Source organism: Phyllobates terribilis, unplaced genomic scaffold (genome assembly GCF_046119375.1).
Source record: "Phyllobates terribilis strain yellow unplaced genomic scaffold, ASM4611937v1 Scaffold_83__1_contigs__length_6671269, whole genome shotgun sequence".
In the NCBI taxonomy this organism is placed as follows: domain Eukaryota; kingdom Metazoa; phylum Chordata; class Amphibia; order Anura; family Dendrobatidae; genus Phyllobates; species Phyllobates terribilis.
In genome coordinates this window covers 6,059,179-6,066,281 of record NW_027362843.1, presented here as the reverse complement: position 1 = coordinate 6,066,281, position 7,103 = coordinate 6,059,179, and positions in this window count along the sequence as shown.

Genomic DNA, 7,103 nt, shown 5'->3' with positions numbered 1-7,103 from the left:
ATAAAGCATAGGATAAAACAACATAAATACAATTTAATAAAGCATAGGACAAAACAACATAAATACAATTTAATAAAGCATAGGATAAAACAACATAAATACAATTTAATGAAACATAGGATAAACAACATAAATACAATTTAATAAAGCATAGGATAAAACAACATAAATACAATTTAATAAAGCATAGGATAAAACAACATAAATAAAATTTAATAAAGCATAGCATAAAACAACATAAATTCAATTTAATAAAGCATAGGATAAAACAACATAAATACAATTTAATAAAGCATAGGATAAAACAACATGAATACAATTTAATAAAGCATAGGATAAAACAACATAAATACAATTTAATAAAGCATAGGTTAAAACAACATAAATACAATTTAATAAAGCATAGGACAAAACAACATAAATACAATTTAATAAAGCATAGGTTAAAACAACATAAATAAAAGTTAATAAAGCATAGGATAAAACAACATAAATACAATTTAATAAAGCATAGGATAAAACAACATAAATACAATTTAATAAAGCATAGGATAAAACAACATAAATACAATTTAATAAAGCATAGGTTAAAACAACATAAATACAATTTAATAAAGCATAGGACAAAACAACATAAATACAATTTAATAAAGCATCGGTTAAAACAACATAAATACAAGTTAATAAAGCATAGGATAAAACAACATAAATACAATTTAATAAAGCATAGGATAAAACAACATAAATACAATTTAATAAAGCATAGGATAAAACAACATAAATACGATTTAATAAAGCATAGGTTAAAACAACATAAATACAATTTAATAAAGCATAGGATAAAACAACATAAATTCAATTTAATAAAGCATAGGATAAAACAACATAAATACAATTTAATAAAGCACAGGATAAAACAACATAAATAAAATTTAATAAAGCATAGGATAAAACAACATAAACAAAATTTAATAAAGCATAGGATAAAACAACATAAATAAAATTTAATAAAGCATAGGATAAAACAACATAAATACAATTTAATAAAGCATAGGATAAAACAACATAAATACAATTTAATAAAGCATAGGTTAAAACAACATAAATACAATTTAATAAAGCATAGGATAAAACAACATAAATACAATTTAATAAAGCATAGGTTAAAACAACATAAATACAATTTAATAAAGCATAGGACAAAACAACATAAATACAATTTAATAAAGCATCGGTTAAAACAACATAAATACAAGTTAATAAAGCATAGGATAAAACAACATAAATACAATTTAATAAAGCATAGGATAAAACAACATAAATACAATTTAATAAAGCATAGGATAAAACAACATAAATACAATTTAATAAAGCATAGGTTAAAACAACATAAATACAATTTAATAAAGCATAGGATAAAACAACATAAATTCAATTTAATAAAGCATAGGATAAAACAACATAAATACAATTTAATAAAGCACAGGATAAAACAACATAAATAAAATTTAATAAAGCATAGGATAAAACAACATAAACAAAATTTAATAAAGCATAGGATAAAACAACAAAAATACAATTTAATAAAGCATAGGATAAAACAACATAAATAAAATTTAATAAAGCATAGGATAAAACAACATAAATATAATTTAATAAAGCATAGCATAAAACAACATAAATAAAATTTAATAAAGCATAGGATAAAACAACATAAATACAATTTAATAAAGCATAGGATAAAACAACATAAATACAATTTAATAAAGCATAGGTTAAAACAACATAAATACAATTTAATAAAGCATAGGATAAAACCACAGAAATACAATTTAATAAAGCATAGGATAAAACAACATAAATACAATTTAATAAAGCATAGGACAAAACAACATAAATACAATTTAATAAAGCATAGGATAAAACAACATAAATACAATTTAATGAAACATAGGATAAACAACATAAATACAATTTAATAAAGCATAGGATAAAACAACATAAATACAATTTAATAAAGCATAGGATAAAACAACATAAATAAAATTTAATAAAGCATAGCATAAAACAACATAAATTCAATTTAATAAAGCATAGGATAAAACAACATAAATACAATTTAATAAAGCATAGGATAAAACAACATGAATACAATTTAATAAAGCATAGGATAAAACAACATAAATACAATTTAATAAAGCATAGGTTAAAACAACATAAATACAATTTAATAAAGCATAGGACAAAACAACATAAATACAATTTAATAAAGCATAGGTTAAAACAACATAAATAAAAGTTAATAAAGCATAGGATAAAAAAACATAAATACAATTTAATAAAGCATAGGACAAAACAACATGAATACAATTTAATAAAGCATAGGATAAAACAACATAAATACAATTTAATGAAACATAGGATAAACAACATAAATACAATTTAATAAAGCATAGGATAAAACAACATAAATTCAATTTAATAAAGCATAGGATAAAACAACATAAATACAATTTAATAAAGCATAGGATAAAACAACATGAATACAATTTAATAAAGCATAGGATAAAACAACATAAATAAAATTTAATAAAGCATAGGATAAAACAACATAAATACAATTTAATAAAGCATAGGATAAAACAACATAAATACAATTTAATAAAGCATAGGTTAAAACAACATAAATACAATTTAATAAAGCATAGGATAAAACAACATAAATACAATTTAATAAAGCATAGGTTAAAACAACATAAATACAATTTAATAAAGCATAGGACAAAACAACATAAATAAAATTTAATAAAGCATCGGTTAAAACAACATAAATACAAGTTAATAAAGCATAGGATAAAACAACATAAATACAATTTAATAAAGCATAGGATAAAACAACATAAATACAATTTAATAAAGCATAGGATAAAACAACATAAATACAATTTAATAAAGCATAGGTTAAAACAACATAAATACAATTTAATAAAGCATAGGATAAAACAACATAAATTCAATTTAATAAAGCATAGGATAAAACAACATAAATACAATTTAATAAAGCACAGGATAAAACAACATAAATAAAATTTAATAAAGCATAGGATAAAACAACATAAACAAAATTTAATAAAGCATAGGATAAAACAACAAAAATACAATTTAATAAAGCATAGGATAAAACAACATAAATAAAATTTAATAAAGCATAGGATAAAACAACATAAATATAATTTAATAAAGCATAGGATAAAACAACATAAATAAAATTTAATAAAGCATAGGATAAAACAACATAAATACAATTTAATAAAGCATAGGATAAAACAACATAAATACAATTTAATAAAGCATAGGTTAAAACAACATAAATACAATTTAATAAAGCATAGGATAAAACCACAGAAATACAATTTAATAAAGCATAGGATAAAACAACATAAATACAATTTAATAAAGCATAGGACAAAACAACATAAATACAATTTAATAAAGCATAGGATAAAACAACATAAATACAATTTAATGAAACATAGGATAAACAACATAAATACAATTTAATAAAGCATAGGATAAAACAACATAAATACAATTTAATAAAGCATAGGATAAAACAACATAAATAAAATTTAATAAAGCATAGCATAAAACAACATAAATTCAATTTAATAAAGCATAGGATAAAACAACATAAATACAATTTAATAAAGCATAGGATAAAACAACATGAATACAATTTAATAAAGCATAGGATAAAACAACATAAATACAATTTAATAAAGCATAGGTTAAAACAACATAAATACAATTTAATAAGGCATAGGACAAAACAACATAAATACAATTTAATAAAGCATAGGTTAAAACAACATAAATAAAAGTTAATAAAGCATAGGATAAAACAACATAAATACAATTTAATAAAGCATAGGATAAAACAACATAAATACAATTTAATAAAGCATAGGATAAAACAACATAAATACAATTTAATAAAGCATAGGTTAAAACAACATAAATACAATTTAATAAAGCATAGGACAAAACAACATAAATACAATTTAATAAAGCATCGGTTAAAACAACATAAATACAAGTTAATAAAGCATAGGATAAAACAACATAAATACAATTTAATAAAGCATAGGATAAAACAATATAAATACAATTTAATAAAGCATAGGATAAAACAACATAAATACGATTTAATAAAGCATAGGTTAAAACAACATAAATACAATTTAATAAAGCATAGGATAAAACAACATAAATTCAATTTAATAAAGCATAGGATAAAACAACATAAATACAATTTAATAAAGCACAGGATAAAACAACATAAATAAAATTTAATAAAGCATAGGATAAAACAACATAAACAAAATTTAATAAAGCATAGGATAAAACAACAAAAATACAATTTAATAAAGCATAGGATAAAACAACATAAATACAATTTAATAAAGCATAGGATAAAACAACATAAATATAATTTAATAAAGCATAGGATAAAACAACATAAATAAAATTTAATAAAGCATAGGATAAAACAACATAAATACAATTTAATAAAGCATAGGATAAAACAACATAAATACAATTTAATAAAGCATAGGATAAAACAACATAAATACAATTTAATAAAGCATAGGATAAAACAACATAAATACAATTTAATAAAGCATAGGATAAAACAACATAAATAAAATTTAATAAAACATAGGTTAAAACAACATAAATACAATTTAATAAAGCATAGGACAAAACAACATAAATACAATTTAATAAAGCATAGTTTAAAACAACATAAATACAATTTAATAAAGCATAGGATAAAACCACAGAAATACAATTTAATAAAGCATAGGATAAAACTACATAAATACAATTTAATAAAGCATAGGACAAAACAACATAAATACAATTTAATAAAGCATAGGTTAAAACAACATAAATACAATTTAATAAAGCATAGGACAAAACAACATAAATACAATTTAATAAAGCATAGGATAAAACAACATAAATACAATTTATAAAGCATAGGATAAAACAACATAAATACAATTTAATAAAGCATAGGATAAAACAACATAAATACAATTTAATAAAGCATAGGATAAAACAACATAAATACAATTTAATAAAGCATAGGTTAAAACAACATAAATACAATTTAATAAAGCATAGGACAAAACAACATAAATACAATTTAATAAAGCATCGGTTAAAACAACATAAATACAAGTTAATAAAGCATAGGATAAAACAACATAAATACAATTTAATAAAGCATAGGATAAAACAACATAAATACAATTTAATAAAGCATAGGATAAAACAACATAAATACAATTTAATAAAGCATAGGTTAAAACAACATAAATACAATTTAATAAAGCATAGGATAAAACAACATAAATTCAATTTAATAAAGCATAGGATAAAACAACATAAATACAATTTAATAAAGCACAGGATAAAACAACATAAATAAAATTTAATAAAGCATAGGATAAAACAACATAAACAAAATTTAATAAAGCATAGGATAAAACAACAAAAATACAATTTAATAAAGCATAGGATAAAACAACATAAATAAAATTTAATAAAGCATAGGATAAAACAACATAAATATAATTTAATAAAGCATAGCATAAAACAACATAAATAAAATTTAATAAAGCATAGGATAAAACAACATAAATACAATTTAATAAAGCATAGGATAAAACAACATAAATACAATTTAATAAAGCATAGGTTAAAACAACATAAATACAATTTAATAAAGCATAGGATAAAACCACAGAAATACAATTTAATAAAGCATAGGATAAAACAACATAAATACAATTTAATAAAGCATAGGACAAAACAACATAAATACAATTTAATAAAGCATAGGATAAAACAACATAAATACAATTTAATGAAACATAGGATAAACAACATAAATACAATTTAATAAAGCATAGGATAAAACAACATAAATACAATTTAATAAAGCATAGGATAAAACAACATAAATAAAATTTAATAAAGCATAGCATAAAACAACATAAATTCAATTTAATAAAGCATAGGATAAAACAACATAAATACAATTTAATAAAGCATAGGATAAAACAACATGAATACAATTTAATAAAGCATAGGATAAAACAACATAAATACAATTTAATAAAGCATAGGTTAAAACAACATAAATACAATTTAATAAAGCATAGGACAAAACAACATAAATACAATTTAATAAAGCATAGGTTAAAACAACATAAATAAAAGTTAATAAAGCATAGGATAAAACAACATAAATACAATTTAATAAAGCATAGGACAAAACAACATGAATACAATTTAATAAAGCATAGGATAAAACAACATAAATACAATTTAATGAAACATAGGATAAACAACATAAATACAATTTAATAAAGCATAGGATAAAACAACATAAATTCAATTTAATAAAGCATAGGATAAAACAACATAAATACAATTTAATAAAGCATAGGATAAAACAACATGAATACAATTTAATAAAGCATAGGATAAAACAACATAAATAAAATTTAATAAAGCATAGGATAAAACAACATAAATACAATTTAATAAAGCATAGGATAAAACAACATAAATACAATTTAATAAAGCATAGGTTAAAACAACATAAATACAATTTAATAAAGCATAGGATAAAACAACATAAATACAATTTAATAAAGCATAGGTTAAAACAACATAAATACAATTTAATAAAGCATAGGACAAAACAACATAAATACAATTTAATAAAGCATCGGTTAAAACAACATAAATACAAGTTAATAAAGCATAGGATAAAACAACATAAATACAATTTAATAAAGCATAGGATAAAACAACATAAATACAATTTAATAAAGCATAGGATAAAACAACATAAATACAATTTAATAAAGCATAGGTTAAAACAACATAAATACAATTTAATAAAGCATAGGATAAAACAACATAAATTCAATTTAATAAAGCATAGGATAAAACAACATAAATACAATTTAATAAAGCACAGGATAAAACAACATAAATAAAATTTAATAAAGCATAGGATAAAA